The following is a 16,438-nucleotide window of genomic DNA, read 5'->3' on the forward strand; positions in this document are numbered from 1 at the left end:
CACACACACATTCATACACTACAGACAATTTAATTCATTCAATTCATCTATAGCGCATGTCTTTGGACTGTGGAGGAAACCCACACCAACACGGGGAGAACATGCAAACTCTGTACAGAAATACCAACTAGCCAGGCAATTCAAACTAATAACCCATATTTTGCTTCTTCTAATGCAGTGTCCAAATCCTTAATGTGGGTTATTGCTCAAGTATTCGTTTAAAACCCACAGCAACTGATCATTTCCATTAAACAGCAAAATATGAAAGAGACTCCATGAAAAGATAAATGACAGCACTGATAGCTACCTCCAGGTTAGCTGTAAAGTTGAAGGTAAAGTATGCCTGTTCAAAGCTAATGATCTCTTTACAGACGCGCAGAGTCTGTGTTTGCATTTGGAGCATTACAGTCTAGCCTGCTGCATTTTAAGCGTGAGACCAAAGACTCATTAGAAATGTATGCTTGAAGGGTTGAAGGACTCGTATTAGTCTTGCACACTTATTCTCAGAGCAAGATCCAGCTTTCTCCCCCTTTTAAAGAAAGTCCTTTTTTTTTGTTTGCGCAAAAGTCTGTCATTCCCATTCTATAATGGCCCAGAAGTAATGCCGAGGTGGTCTTTGCTCGAGAGTGTGTAATTGCTCTTCATGGGAGCGTGGTGCTGTTGTAACTGGAGGCTAATGCCGAACTGACCTGTTCCGTTTGCCATTTCGGAGTGAGCTTCAAGCCGTGTTTGAGCTGAGAGGCGTGACACATTCACAGGCCTCTTTGCTCATTCAGGAGTGCTTGTCTGCAGGGCTGTGCTGACTCCTGATCCACCAGCTGCCTGCGTGCATTTCAAAAAATTCCAGAGGCTCGGGGAACATTAACTATTGCTAGCCGTGAGTGGTCAGATGGCAAAAATAGTACTGCATTTTTTGACTAAATTAGAAATCAGCATTCAATCTCTGTAATGAGACATTTAATGTTTGATTCTCTTTCCCTTGCAAATAACAGCATGAAGGCAGTTTACTGTTATGCCACTACTGTTGAAAAGTCTGTGGTGAGGAGGAGCGTTAATTTCCCAACACAGAAAATATTTGCTTCTGTCTACATTTTGTGAAAAAATGTAGTTAAACTTATACTCTTCGACCACTTTGTTAGGTACACATTACTAGTACCGGGTTGGACCCCATTTTGCCTTCAGAACTGCCTTAATCCCTTGCAGCATAGATTCAACAAGGTACTGGAAATATTATTATTACACCAAAAAAAAAACACAAACAAAAACATAATGATGTCTATTGAATATGTTTGCCTCGTCTATCCATCTTCATAGGGACAACTTTTCTGGTGTGGTCAAGTCGATGCATAGCTCACTTTGCTTTGTAAGATGTTGCAATGTCCCACAAAAGAGATAAAAATAAATGTAAAACTATGCTACTGTAGTGCACTTTTCTCTTACAATTGCTTTTGAACACACTAGTGGTTGGGTTTAGCAAAGGGTTTACAGTTAAAGTCAGAATTCTTAGCCCTCCTTTGAATTATTTTTTTTCTTTTTTAAATTTTTCCCAAATGGTGTTTAACAGAGCAAGGAAATTTTCACAGTATGTCTGATCATAATTTTTTCTTCTGGAGAAAGTCTTATTTGTTTTATTTTGGCTAGAATAAAAGCAGTTTTAAATTTTTTAAACACCATTTTAAGGTCAAAATTATCAGCCCCTTTAAGCTATGTATTTTTTCGATAGTTTAGCAGGGGTTTTCAAACTTTTAGAACAAATGTAGGCAACAATACTTTAAAACGATTTTAATAAGACAATACTCTGGTTAGAGTCTACCATGTAAACAGCGATTTTTGATTACCTTAATCCGACTAAAGTCATAACCCAACTAAACAGAAATGCAAATAATACCTGTGGAGGATGCAGATATTAGGAGAGGGTGCTCGCTGCAAAGCCATTTGAGGAGAGCTGAGCTCCAGCGAGGGGGAGCATGAGCTGTCGCTCCTCCTCCTGTAAGCTGTTTTAATGCGTACACCAACCCCACCCCTAACCCTACCCCCAGTGACATCACTCGTAGAAGAAGTGCAAAAAAGGTAGAGCTCAAGCTGAAGCTCCCCCTCGCTGGAGCTCAGCTCTCCTCAAATGGCTCTGCAGCGAGCACTACTTGGATATTAGTGGCATTATTGAAGTAAACACTGCAATCAAACTATTACCGTCAAGGACCGCAATATGTGAATAGCCTGGTGACGCAACATTCAAAAAGCACTTCACGTAACACCTTAGTTATATTATTCTCTTATTTAGGCAAATGACTGATGTCCATGTAAACATAGTCAGTAGCTTTAAAGTAAATAAAAGATTCAGTTAGTCATCCTGCTGATTTGATTCAGAAGGGCACTTTTTTGTTAGACAGCTCACCGGTTTGACTTTCATTCATTCACCGTCATTAGTTTTAAAAAGCACCCGCTCCGTTTTATTTGTGTATATTTTACTGGAATGCATTAACTCTACAGGTGCCTGATAGTTAGCTGTGGAGCTAATGTTCATCATATTCCCTCTAGTGAACACATAAAAATCATTATCATAATTTACTCAAGTGCACACCTCAATTTCTCGCGTCCACCTTAATAGGTGCTGGCGCGCGCCACAGTTTGAAAACCGCTGGTCTGCAGAACAAACCATTATTATACAATTACTTGCCTAAATACCCTAACCTGCCTAGTTAACCTAACTAACCTAGTTAAGCCTTTAAATGTCACTTTAAGCTGTGTAGAAGAGTCTTGAAAAAAATATCTTGTCAAATATTATTTACTGTCATCATGGCAAAGATAAAATAAATCAGTTATGAGAGATGAGTTATGAAAAATATTATGTCTAGAAATGTGTTTAAAAAATGCTCTCCCTTAAACAGAAATTGGGGAAAAAATAAGTAGGGGGGCTAATAATTCTGTTTTCAACTGTAGGTCGAAATTTGAAGACAGAATAACTCTAAATGACATTATATTATTTGAAATATGGAAGAAATATTATTACATCTGTTTAGAATGTAGAATAAATTTATAAAAGAGAATAGAATATATAGAACAAAAAAAAAACATTTTTCTCAAACCCATACCTAATAAATACAGCAAATTTAGATATACTGATAAGTAGTTGTTTTTTTTATTATTATTATTATTTTTACATTGCTTTATGTATTTAGGAAAATTTTATCGACAAAATTGGGCTGAAAACTAAAACTTTTTCCTTATCTGTCTTTTTAGCGTTTTTTTAAGTTGCAACACAATAGTTGTGGCATTCAGCACTTATTTCACACTAATAGATCCTCCAACAACCACAGTCTGAATGCAATCAGTTCGTGTACTACTTCGTTTCTTGTAAAAGCCTGTAACAGAGTGACTTGGGGAAACATATAACAAGACGGATCTCACAGTAATTAGAATAAGCAGACAGAGGAGATCCCACTGTCCCCTAAGTGCAGTTGAAGAAGTGTTAGTGAACCAGCCTTCAACCACATCCTCATGCCCTCTTGTGCGCTCCTATAGATATGCCTTTTAAAGAGTTTCCAGCTTTGAATGACTTTTTAAACCCTGGAAAGCATCCACTACTGTATAACAGTACACGTTAGTGTGGTGATGCAATTCACATGATTTATATGGCACTGATTTCTGCCAACACCAAGGACAGAATCTTGAGATCAAAACAGAATTTGCTGTGAATGTCCCAAAATGGATTTGGATTAATAAATTGAAATTGCCGAAATACAATATTTAAATATGAAGTATGCATGTTTGGCATGTCTGTGTATAAATATGAATAATAATAAATATAAATAATAATAATAATAAATAGTTTTAAATAATAGTAATAATAATAATAATAATAATAATAATAATATTAACAATAAAAAATAATATAAAAAACAATAAGCAGAATAATGATAATATTAATAATAATTATTATAGTAATAAATACAAATAATAATAATAATAATAATAATAAAAATAATAATAAATGTTAATAATAAAAACAAATAATAATAATAATAATAATAATAAATATTCAAAATAATAATAATAATAAATAATAACTGTAAGAATAAAGTATAATAATATTACTATATATTAAAATAATAATAGTAGTAACCATAATAATATTAAATACAATAATAATAATAATAATAATAATAATAATAATAATAATAATAATGGTAATGTAATAATAAATAACAATAATAGTAATTATAATAATAATAATACAAATAATTAATACTAATAAGAAGAAGAAGAAGAAGAAGAAGAATGATAATATGAATTTGAAAATTAATAGTTTATAAAAGTTTGATAATTTCAACTAAACAGTGAAAATGTTTTGTTTTATTTTGCATGTGCATGTTTTCCAAATTACAGAAGGCATTAACTAACAATTCTATAGAAAAAAAAAACAACTAAACACTGCACAGAGATCGTCAATCAACTAGAATAATATAGATTGTACTTTAAGAATGCTTATTGTCCCAATGTACTTCCAAAATGGTATCTCAATTGTACCTTTATTCCTGACAATTCCTGACAATGTTTGTTCTGCTGTATTTTTAAATGATCATCCAATCAAATGCAGTCAACAGTGTGCATGTCTCTCCACAGATGTTATTTTACCGCAGTTTAAAGATGTTGATTGAAGTTTCACAGCTTGGTTCATCAATCCATGTTGAGTCTGAGCGTTCAATGCGCCTCAGGAACAAAAAAGAAAGTCCCGCAGCTTCAGCAAACGTCAGACCGTCTCATTAACCAACCAAGCCTTTGTCTGTTTGAAATGGAGATTATTTCATACAATTAGCACACAAAACAACAAGATTATCATCACAGTGGTAATAAAAGGTCTACTGCGCGAAACAGTTGGACAGATGTGCCGTTGAGACACCAGCATGGGAACAGGGCCCTTATTACGCCAGGAGACAAACAGGGCCTTCGGATAATGGACTCTCATTTGATCCAGTTCAATTCAATACTGATTGAATCAAACAAAACATTGCCCTTTCATTCGCTCTGAAATTGCATTCCTCAAAATACTGCGGGGGGGTGGAAGGAGGAGACGAGGGTGAAGCTGCGGAGGCAAATAAACAAATAGAGGGAATAATTTGTTGTGAAAGATTAAATGGCGCTGGCTTGGCCCATCGGCCTTGATTGTTGGAATCAGTGCACTTCATCCACTTCTTCGACTCGCACACAGGCACACAACATTAATGGAAATGGCAAACATATGACCAATCTCCACTGTGTAAATGCACAGCCATGAAAGTTATTACTACCCTTTGGCTTATCTTGACATTAAAGATTATCCTGAATTAGGTTTATGTAACCTGCTATGTTTGTTTTTTTCGAGGAGATGTGGAGAAAATGCCGCTTTTGCTGTTTAAGTCGAGACACTGCAGGTGAATAGGGTAAAAGTAATAGTTGATATTATTATTATTGTTATTATTATTATTATTATTTTATGTTAATAAAGACTTTTCTTTTTACCAAGGGGGTTTAAGAATTTTTTATATCACTTCATTATTTATAAATGGTTGAAAAAATTATAGTAACCAAGTAATAAGCAGTAAAAAAAATTAAAAATAATAAAAAAAAAATTAAAAACTTCAGAATATGGAAATGAATATAACTAAAGTTAATTACACTGCAAAATAACGATTTTCCAACTTTGAGGTTTTGTCTTGTTTCAAGTCCAAATATCTAAAAAGTAATCCTATATCAAGAACCAAGTAAAAAAAATTGTTTTTAGTAATACTAAGCCTAAAATTAAGTGAGTTTTTACCCTAATACTGTAACGACGGGGATTAACACCACAACAGAAGGTAGGATCCAAATGCAGGTTTATTCACAATCAGGCAAGCAATGGTCAAATCAGGTGTGAACAGGTATGTGCGGGCAAATCCAGAGTCGTAATCACGGTACAGGCAATAGGTCGTAAGGCAGGCGGCTAAACAGGATAACAGGATACACAAGGCTAGGGTCTAAGCACAGATAAACAAGACAAGGAGAAACGCGTTGTAATGTTACTGGTACAGCTAACAAGACTCGGCAAACTGGATGGGTTAATGAGTGGCTTAAGTATGGTGTGTTATCAGTCTTTGACAAGGTTCAGCTGGTGAGTGTAATCAAGCGAGATGAATGAGCAGGCGTGCGTGTTTGGAAGAAGTGCATGTATAAATATGTAGTCCTGGGAAATGCGGAAGTGAAGTTCATGATTATAGTGGAAACCAGCGATCTCCGGAGAACGATCGCTGGTTATTGTAACAAATACAAGCTAAATAATCTGCCAGTGGGGAAAGTAAGGTAATCTAGTTTCAGTTTCAAATAAGATTATTTTAGTTACCCCATTGCCAGATAGTTTTGCCTGTATTTGAGGAAAAAACATTTATTTTTTGACTTGTATCTGAAAAAATAAATAAATAAATAAATTTAAAAAAAAAATAAAATAAAAAAAAAATATATATATATATATATATATTCTCATTTAAGAATTTTTTGACATTTGGACTAGAAACATCATTAAAAATATTAATTAAAAATAATAATTATAATAGTTTGCAGTGTATGACTCAGTGAAGGGGTTAAATCATTTTGAGAAAAAGACCTTTAGAACACTGTCAGAAAAAATGTGCAAAAATTGTACCTTTTGGGGTACAATGGCTTGTCACTGGGGCAGTACCCTCAAGGGTAAACCTGTTGTACCCTTTCACATGGGTACATATTTGTACCCTAGCAGTATGTACCTTCATGGGTCAAATATGTACCTCTGCTGACTAATGTGTACCTTACTTGGGCTATGGTACAATAATGTACCTTTAAAAAAGGTACAATTTCTCCTCCATAGGGATGAATTTTGTACCCTTTGATTTCAGATTTGTACTCCATACACAATAAATTTCATTTATCACATTTATTAAACATATTAAATATCAACATTTTTACAGGATGAATGTTTAAACATTACATCATTTTAAAATAATAAAAAGCAATATTTTTCCATGAGTACAAACTGCACGATAATTGTACTTTTATACGTGTAACATTTTATCACAAACACACATTGAAAGAATCAAAACAATAACATTGTCACCTTTTTAGAAGATGAAAGTTTTAAACTATCACAAAGTCATACCAGATGCATAAACTTAAAAAATAGCTGCTTAAACGTTTTAAAACATTTTATGAAACAGCAAAAAAATAATATTAATATTACTTTTTTTAACATCAGTGCATCCCATTTCACTGAGCATTTTTACCAATGTAACAAAGTAATTTTTCTAAAACAAAAGTAGACCTAATAAAGTACATTTTTGCTAGTGCACTAATTTCTACATTTTCTAAAAGCATCAAGAATCTCAAAGCAATCTTTTTCCATACAGTACATTGAAACATGTCACTTAAAGTATACCCTTAATCATTTTAGATCTCAAAAACACTTTTGATCAAACAGTTTTACACATTTGATTTGAAATTTCTAAACATTCTTAAGAAACATTTTATCAGCAGAGTATGTTTCAAGAGCCTGAAAGTCCGTCTGTCTTGGTTTATAACACCCCATTCAAAGTCAAACTCTTACTGTATTTGCATGGAAATATGAATCATACAACAGCAGAATTAAAAACTTGCTACACAGAAACCAGTGCAGTATTGACATTTAAATTGTATTTCATTAGGAAAGTGTCATTTCTTCTCCATTAGCAGTCTCACATGTTCACACAAAAACAGTTCAATTTGAACACCTGAATGTGTCAATCTCATCAAGGATGTTGGGCGGAGAAAATTCTTAGCATTGTTTCATCTTGTGCTTCCCAGTTGATTTGGGCAATGTTATTGAAATGTCTATAGCTGCTAGTCTTAAAATACTGATGCACAGACTCGAAACGCATGCACCAAAGTAAATGCAAAGATCCAAGCATTGCTGTTTGATGCAGACCCAGCAATACAAGTTCTCTTGGACAGCTGCACTGATTTTTCTTGTAATTTTGGATCTCCATCTTCACATCGATGCTGTTGTTCAAATTCAAAGTGTTGCTCCATCTTGGGGAGTTGCTGATGTTCATCCTTTGCATTCTTTATGTAGCGTGGATAAGCCAAGTTGAAAACACAGTAAACAGCGAAGGATGTAATAATGCCTTTAAAACGGACTTTCAGCCATCTGTAGAGTTGGGTATGGAGCATCATCATCATCCCACTGTGAAAAGAAAAAGTAAAGGACATCAATAAACAATGTAAAATCTGTCAGAACTGCATAACATCTATCAGAGTATTACAAAGTGTTTAACCAACAGTACCCAAACCTCTCCCAGTGTAATTACTGTAAGCAATTAACTTTCTCTTTAAGAATATGGGGGAGCAGAATTAGAGCAGCACGAAAGTCTGAATCTATTGCAAAATAAAATCATCCATTCATTTATTTTATTTTATTATTTATTTATTTTTTTTATTTATTTTCGGCTTAGTCCCTTTATTAATCTGGGGTCGCCACATGAACCGCCAACATATCCAGCACGCGTTTTACACAGCGGATGCCCTTCTAGCTGCAACCCATCACTGGAAAACACCCATACACACTTATTCACACACTATGGCCATATTAGCTTACCCAATTCATCTGTACCGCATGTCTTTGGACTTGTCGAGGAAACCGGAGCACAGAGTGTGAGCCAGCCGAGTCTCAAACCAGCAACCTTCTTGATGTGAGGCGATCGTGCTACCCACTGAGCCACTGTGACACCCTAAAATAAAATAAAGACAAATAATGAAGTACTCTTAAATAATTTAATAATATAAAGGACCTGTTTTTAAAATAAAGAAAAAATTATTGGAATGTTTAGCAAATGCTGAATAAAAGATATTGATGTATTTTTATAAATTACATTTTTTTAAAGAAAAACATTAAGGAATGTTCTGTATATAAAGGGTTTGTATATAAGGCCCATGAGTTTGAACTTGCTAAATGCAGCTTGAAAAGGCACTTAATGACCCCATCCAAGAAATAAGGGTTTGATCTAGCAAAATTATTATTACGTAAGTTTTATGTTAATACCTGTTGTATCATCTGCAAACTTCTATTCTCTTGCTTTTTTGTAGACTTTGGCCAGTGGAGATGCTTTTTTTCTTAATCAAGCTCAGGCACCTTTAGCACAAGCTGTCCTTGAAGCTCTGACTTGGTTGGAGATGGTTGATGAATGCATTCAGTCAGGTTCACCATGACAATAATAAACAAAAAGGAAATTAGTGATTCACTTTAAATAAAAACTATATCTAATATTCTTTGTTGCCATTTCCCTTTAGTTATCACTGTACAAATAGTTGTAAGCTTGTATGCACATATGTTCACCACAAAGCTTAAAAATTAAAAATTTATGACAATAGTCATAACATTTATAATAGTCATTTGATCCTACACTTTGGCTATTACTGACATTAAACTTTTCATTTAAACTGAGAACTGATTTAAAATGTGGGATCTCACTGACAATGGTGTTTTTAATTAAGGGTCACACACCTTATTTCACTGGATACGCAGGACATTCGCATTACTCTCAAAAGATGATGCATCCTCACCAATTGCAGCAATCACCTATTGGATCAAATATAAGTGCAAAATAATGACAATCATAAAAATTCAAATATAACTTTAACACTTCACCTAACAGTTTCATAGAAAAAGGGAGATTAAATTTAAGACTGCACAATGAATTCCTGGGGAAAAAGTACACACACACACACACACACACACACACACACACACACACACACACATACATATATATATATATATATATATATATATATATATATATATATATAAGATTATTATTAACAAACAGATGAAATACAAAATACTAAATACTTACGTTATTACACTCTACTGCTTTCTCGTCCACTTCATTTTCTGAAAGAAAAAAAATTATGATTGGTGTGAACTTGAGGTTAACAGCAAAAAAAAAAAAAAAAAAAGCTTTAAATTAGCAACTTAAATGTTTGATAAATGGCCCGCACCTCGATCTGACAAGACAGATAATCATGATTTTCTTGGACATGCATTTATAACGTTATTTAAATATGTAACGTTGCAAAATACAACTACTATAAATGGACGTTGGTCGAGATATGCATAAACTAACGTTAAAGTTATATTGTTTCAGACATGAAGGCATTCACTTCACTCCTTTCTGGAGTAAACATGGACGTTAGCATGGACGTTAGCTTCCCAACACTGAGGAAATTCTGAGTTTATAAATAACGTATGCAATAAAGACTTAACCACATTATCCAAACAAAACTAAATGTGTTTGAACCAAGTGTGCCGCAAGCCTACGTTTGAGTGAAGGTTTCGGCCGTTAGATCGCCCCCTGGGGGCTGGCTGCAGTACAAGTCATAAAGCCCGCCTCCTTCGTGTTAATGAAGGAGACTTGAGCCCAAATAAAAAAAAATATTACACTTGCAATAAAATGTCTCAAAAGATAGTTCTGGTCGATTAAGGCACTGGTTATTGTGCTGAAATAGGTGCAGATCTTCATTTTTGTAAACAGTTTGTTTTTAGCAGTAATTTAATGCTGGGCGTGTCATCGTGATTGACAGCTGTGATTGACAGTTTCTCAAAGCGCGGCGTCTGAGCTTCGGCAGGAGACTGAAGTAGACTAAAATGTTATTATTCGATTTCTGTGTTATTTTACCATGACAAAATGAGTTCAGCAGTAAACTATAGTGTCTGACATACATGATCCTGGTGGAACAGTGTTTATTCGCTAAGTTCAGGCCTTTTTTCGGGCTTTATTAGTTTGCTGATACACGCCTAGCCAACCAGATAGCAAAACACAGTTCCGGCTAGATTCTCGCCTGCCGGAGACTTATCTCTTAGAGCTCAGACTGACTAATGTTATCTCTGCTGGACCTACTCTGGATGCCTGGACTCACTACCCAATTCCAGCCCGAGTCAATCGAGCCAGATGCGGCGGCCGAGCGAGCAGGCGCTGCCGCATGCGAGCCGGAATCAGCCCGCGACGCCGCGAGTAAGTTATGCGCTGCGGCCCGAAGCTGGCGCGATTGAATATATAAAACCCTCATATTTGTTAACGTTATTACATCCATTTGTGTTGATATGACAGCAAACGCATGCTGAGAAGTTCGGGGGGCGTAGTTGATTTTACATAAAGCGTTTGATTGGAAGCTCGACTCTGCTCATTTTCGCGGCTCCTCCTCTGGCTCCATCAGACAATCCTTCTGCGCATGTCTGGCTCCAATTTCAGCAGTCTTTTGCGACAGTTTGTGCCCGTCAAGCAGGCGTTTTGCCCTCAAGGCGTTCAATGGGAAAAAGGGCTGTCGCGTCGTCCATATTTTTTACAGTCATTGGTTTGAACTGTTTCTCTGGACGTTTCACCGCTGTTTTGCCAGTGTCTCGAGCTCTGTCTCATGGCTAGGTTATGTAAAAAATCATATTTTAATTTCTGGTCAACTTTAAATTACAAAAGGGTCCCCTCACGCGGCAGGTAACTCGACGGTAACGTTAATCTTAACTACATACACAAGGCAAAGTAACGTCAAATATGAATGGAATATGACCCAACGGATATTTACAATAAGTTATTTAACATTAAACTTACCTGCAAATGTCTGTGCTTCGTCTTCACGAGCGCATTCCAGATTCTTTGCGTCCTTCAGGTCCATCCTCCGTCGACGCCGAGAAGAGCGTCAGAACAGTGCAACAGCTGGAGATTAACCGTCACACGTAATCAGCTGGCATTATGAATGCACGGCGCGGGCAAAAATCCTATTGTACAACACGAATTCAAATTTGCTGGCTGCTAATGCTAAGTGAAAGTCAATGGACAATAACCTGCTGTGCAGACCCGCAAGTTTAAAAAAATATCATCTGTTTCACAAAATGTTGTTTTAAGAGTATTTCAGGCGAGAATGTAGTTGTTTTAAACTCGAATCGGCAGTTTATTTAAAAAGACAGCGCTTCTTTGACAATGTGCTTCAGTGAATGCGGACTCTGTCAGCGGGAGCTTTATGGTTCTCTCCCCCGCCGACAGCAGCTTTTACTTCGGCCAGTCAATCTCGGATCTGCCGCTGGATTCAATCTCCCCTTGTAGTTAAAACATTATATTTAATACATTTTATGTATATCTAACGGCCAGCTTTTGGTCTTTTAAATCTATTATTTGTTCTCAGCTGTATTATTTTGGCAGTATTATTCTGTTACGTTTTAAAATTGTTTTATTAATTTATTTATTAATGCTACAAGGTTGCACTCTGTCTTTGTTTACCAAGCTGGTTACCTTTAATTCCTATTGTATTCATCTACTTTATAGTTGTATGTCCATTCTAGTAGTTTATTAAATCTGATAATCAAAGAAAGGTCTGTGTATAATTAGCCATTTCACTTTACATTTAGGGGGATTTATGTTAACATTTTCTTAAATCAAAAATAATAATTTATAATATTTATAAGGCCATGTTTTATATAATTAAATAATTTAATTTATAATGTACAGTTTTTTTTGTGTGCATTTCTTCCAAATAACCAACAACTCATGACATAAATTAAGGACCATTTCATACACGTTGACTTGCTCCTTTTTCACACAAGTGATTGTACCTTTCTTTGGGTCTTAAATGGCCCAAACATGGACCCTTTGACAGTTGGGAACATATTTGTACCTTTTTTACCCTTAAATGGTACATATAAGTATCTTAGGGTGCTACTTTGAACCATTGAGGGTACAACTTCACCATTTGTACCCCAAGTGTTCACAAATGTACCCCAACCGTACCCTTTTTTCTGACAGTGAAATATACATTATAATTTAAATCTACCCAGCAGGCACAAGACGTCAACATGACGTCAGATTGACATTGTACCTAAACATCGTTGGATACTGTATTTTGTTTGGAAATGAAAACATGATTGACATCAGAACCCAACATCATTTTCCAACGTTCAACCTAAAGTCAACCAAATAACAACGTCTAATGAAGTTACAGCTTGATGTTGTGTGGACGTTACCACTATGACGTCTATCAGACATTTGATTTTGGTTGTCAAACCTGGCAAATAAAAGTCAGTATTTGACGTCAAAATGACGTTGGTTTAAGATGTTGGCTTGACGTTGGATTTTGGTCATTTGATTTAGTTATTGGACGTCAAAATAATGTCCTTGGATGCTGAGTAGACATTGAAGTTTGGTCACTTAAATGTGATAACCTTTATCTAACCTAATAGTAATGTCTTATGACTTTGTGTGCCTGCTGAGTACAAACAAAAATTTATATTTAAAAACATTCTTTGCATTAGACTGATAAACAAAGGGAGAGAGAGAGAGAGAGAGAGAGAGAGAGAGAGAGAGAGAGAGAGAGAGAGAGAGAGAGAGAGAGAGAGCTTACTTCACACAAATGTCTCTGATTCTACCACAATTCCAAAAAGCCACAAATACAGAGAAACTCCATTATATTTTGGGAGAAAATGAAAAGTGTCTCCACCTAGCAGAACAGTACCTGTCCTCATGCCACCATATGAGAGAAAAAGGCTGAACCCCCTTATCCCTTATTAAAGCTCTCTGTCCTTGTCAATTATTATTATATACTTTTGTTAATCTTTTTTTTTTATTAACTTGTTTATTGTGACAACATATATGTATAATATAACGATATGTATATGTGTTTGTTTATTATTACTTATATTTCTTTTATCTATATGAATGTTCTGTGTTTTGTTATTGCTTTGGCAACATTGTGATTTGTTTTACAGTCATGCCAATAAAGCTCTTTTAATTTGAATTTGAATTTGAGAGAGAGAGAGAGAGAGAGAGAGAGTATCTGATTTAATGAAATGAAGCAGCAAAAACAAATACACTAAAATATTATTTTGACCTAAATAGAGATTATACCACACAACATATCTGAGTGCGGTAAATGACAGTACATTAAGAGCAACTATGACCAAATACAGGCTGAGAGACCGTAGACTGTAAACTGTGGAGACGGGACGATATAGACAGAACTGGCAACCCAGAGAGAGCCCACATCTGCCCACACTATCCCCAGGTAGAGGTAGGGATGGAGGAACACTTCCTCCCCTGCTGCATAAACTATCAGCACATCAGAGAAACATTCTACCCCAAACTTTAGAGCATTTACCTACAATTCACTGAATAAGACAATAAAACACAGCTTCAGTATTTACTAGGAGAAAAAAAAAACTGATGGTAGCGGCGCAATACATTAATGCCTGTCACAAAAAGAGAGAGTAGACTAATAAAAACATCAGTGATGCGCTTGCAAACACACACGCACGTGCACACACACACACACACACACACACACACACACACACACACACACACATCTACATCAGTATCATTGAATCATTGTAAATATTCTGATTATTATTGTTTTCATATTACTGTTTATCCTAAAATGTTGATTGTTAAATGTAAAGCTTTTTCTGATCTTTTATTATTTTTGATGTTATAAATGAACAATATGATATAAATGATATGATATATTGAATAATATTATGATATATTTAATAATAATAGTATATGTTAAATAATAATAATATAATTTATTGATTAATATATTATTTATATTTGTATTTAGTATTTTTATATATATTTATTTAGTTTGTATATTTATTATGTATATTTATTTATTCATTTATTTTTATTGTATTTTATTTTATTATTTTTTTGGACTGCTACTCTTTACTGTTTTTATTATATATGTATGTTGTTTTATTTTTATGTAAACTTTTTAACATATACATACAATTGTAAAATTTGTCATGCCAATAAAGAAACTATTGAATGAAGTGAATAGAGAGAGAGAGAGAGAGAATGAAAAGCCAAAAAGCGAAATCTCGAAAAATTGGCAGTTGCATGAAAAATCTTAAGAACATTTCCTCATGCAGTGTTTTCAACATACAAGCGTCACTTTTTAGACTCTGAAGGGATTTAAAGCTTTAATTTTGTCTATGTGATTTAATTGTGATTGCAGTGGTTGAACTGCAACTTACAGATCTTACAAAAAGAGCCTGAGGGGTTGTTTCCTAGCAGGCTGTGGAGAAAAAGCACGTAAATCCTGTAAGGAAGAAGCTAGGAATGTTCTTTGTGTAGCAAATGTAGTAGATATGATTAAACAGCATAATTCACGTGTTTGTGGGCTGTGATCCTGGTTGCTCTTTGCCTAAGCCGCTCTCTGCTCAGCTTGTCTTCAAAGTTTTACGTAAAAGAAAACTCTCAAAAGCGCCATTTTTCTTTCCATTTCTTTCTTAGAATAATATTACCCAGGGCCTTTTGGATTCTTTTTATTTTCTGAGAGTTCCTGCCACATGTCTTTCAAGCAATAAGTACAATGTTCTTAGGAATTCTTGCACTCAGATAAACTGAATAAACTGCACATTAAAATCTGCTTAACTAAGTAGAAACTGCTGAACAAACAATTTTAGTTGTATGTAACTTAGTCATTTGAACTTTGCTTTGCAATACTCACTTTCAAGCATACAGTGCTCAGCATATATTAGTACAATACATTTTAAAAATGAATATTTTTATCTATTTCTCAGTGAATATGGGTTATATATATTGGTGCATTTGAAAAAAACTGATTTATTTAACAGAAATATTTATTAAAATATTATTCTACTCAGCAGAACATCTTTAGAAATAAAATTACTAACATTTCAACAAAATTGTATATACTTTTGTTTTTCTTGATTTTGCTTTTATTTAATATTTTTCCCAAACATATGAACTTGGGCTACTAATTTTTGGACCTTTATTGCAAGTTATTTTGTAAGAAAAGCTCCAGATTTGGCTTAAGTACTGACTAATCTAATGTATATGTACAAATATAATATTGTAAAGCCTCCTACAGAAAATATTAATTTAAATGAGAGCTTTGTGGGGGGGTGTACTCAAATATGCTGAGCACTTTAGCTCTTACTTCAAGGTATGCCTTTAAAGTTTACTTTTAAAGTTAGCTTAAGCCTTTAAAGTTATCTTTTGGTAAGCAACACTAAAATTTCTTATTTTACTTAGTAAGAGAATGTCTACCTACATAAAGTAAGGTAGCCAACTGAACAAATAAACCTAAGGAGCTAGAACGTTCTAGATGCAAAATCTAAAGCACATGGCATAATTTAGCATTATGGGTGTGTCCGAATCCCCTTTTTCTATTTTAAGGATGGAAAAATACACTTTGCGCTGCAGCGCATGGTCTAAAAGGGTTGAGCTTATTCTCTTTTGGGTTATGGGTGTGTTTTGAGCATAAAGTGCATTAAATCAATCAGAGTCACATCTCACATTCCCTTTAAGAGTCAGTTGTGTCTCTCAATGGCGCATTTTCTATTTACATGGCGGACTTTGTAAGCAGAAAAACTGAATGCTTCACTAAATAAAAACAGTTAAACAGACCATCT

The 16,438-nt window shown here is 34.6% G+C and overlaps 1 long non-coding RNA gene across 1 annotated transcript; it reads right to left on the minus strand.

Annotated features, from left to right (window-relative positions):
• Positions 1–6,907: 6,907 nt before the first annotated feature.
• LOC147840872 (uncharacterized) lies at positions 6,908–8,669 on the minus strand. Its single transcript, XR_015506967.1, has 2 exons — positions 8,615–8,669; positions 6,908–8,203 (listed from the first exon to the last, which is right to left on the minus strand). It is a non-coding gene; the product is annotated as an uncharacterized LOC147840872 (long non-coding RNA).
• Between the last annotated feature and the right edge of the window lie 7,769 nt (positions 8,670–16,438).

Source organism: Danio rerio, chromosome 14, assembly GCF_052040795.2.
Source record: "Danio rerio strain M-AB ecotype USA chromosome 14, GRCz13ab, whole genome shotgun sequence".
Lineage (NCBI taxonomy): Eukaryota > Metazoa > Chordata > Actinopteri > Cypriniformes > Danionidae > Danio > Danio rerio.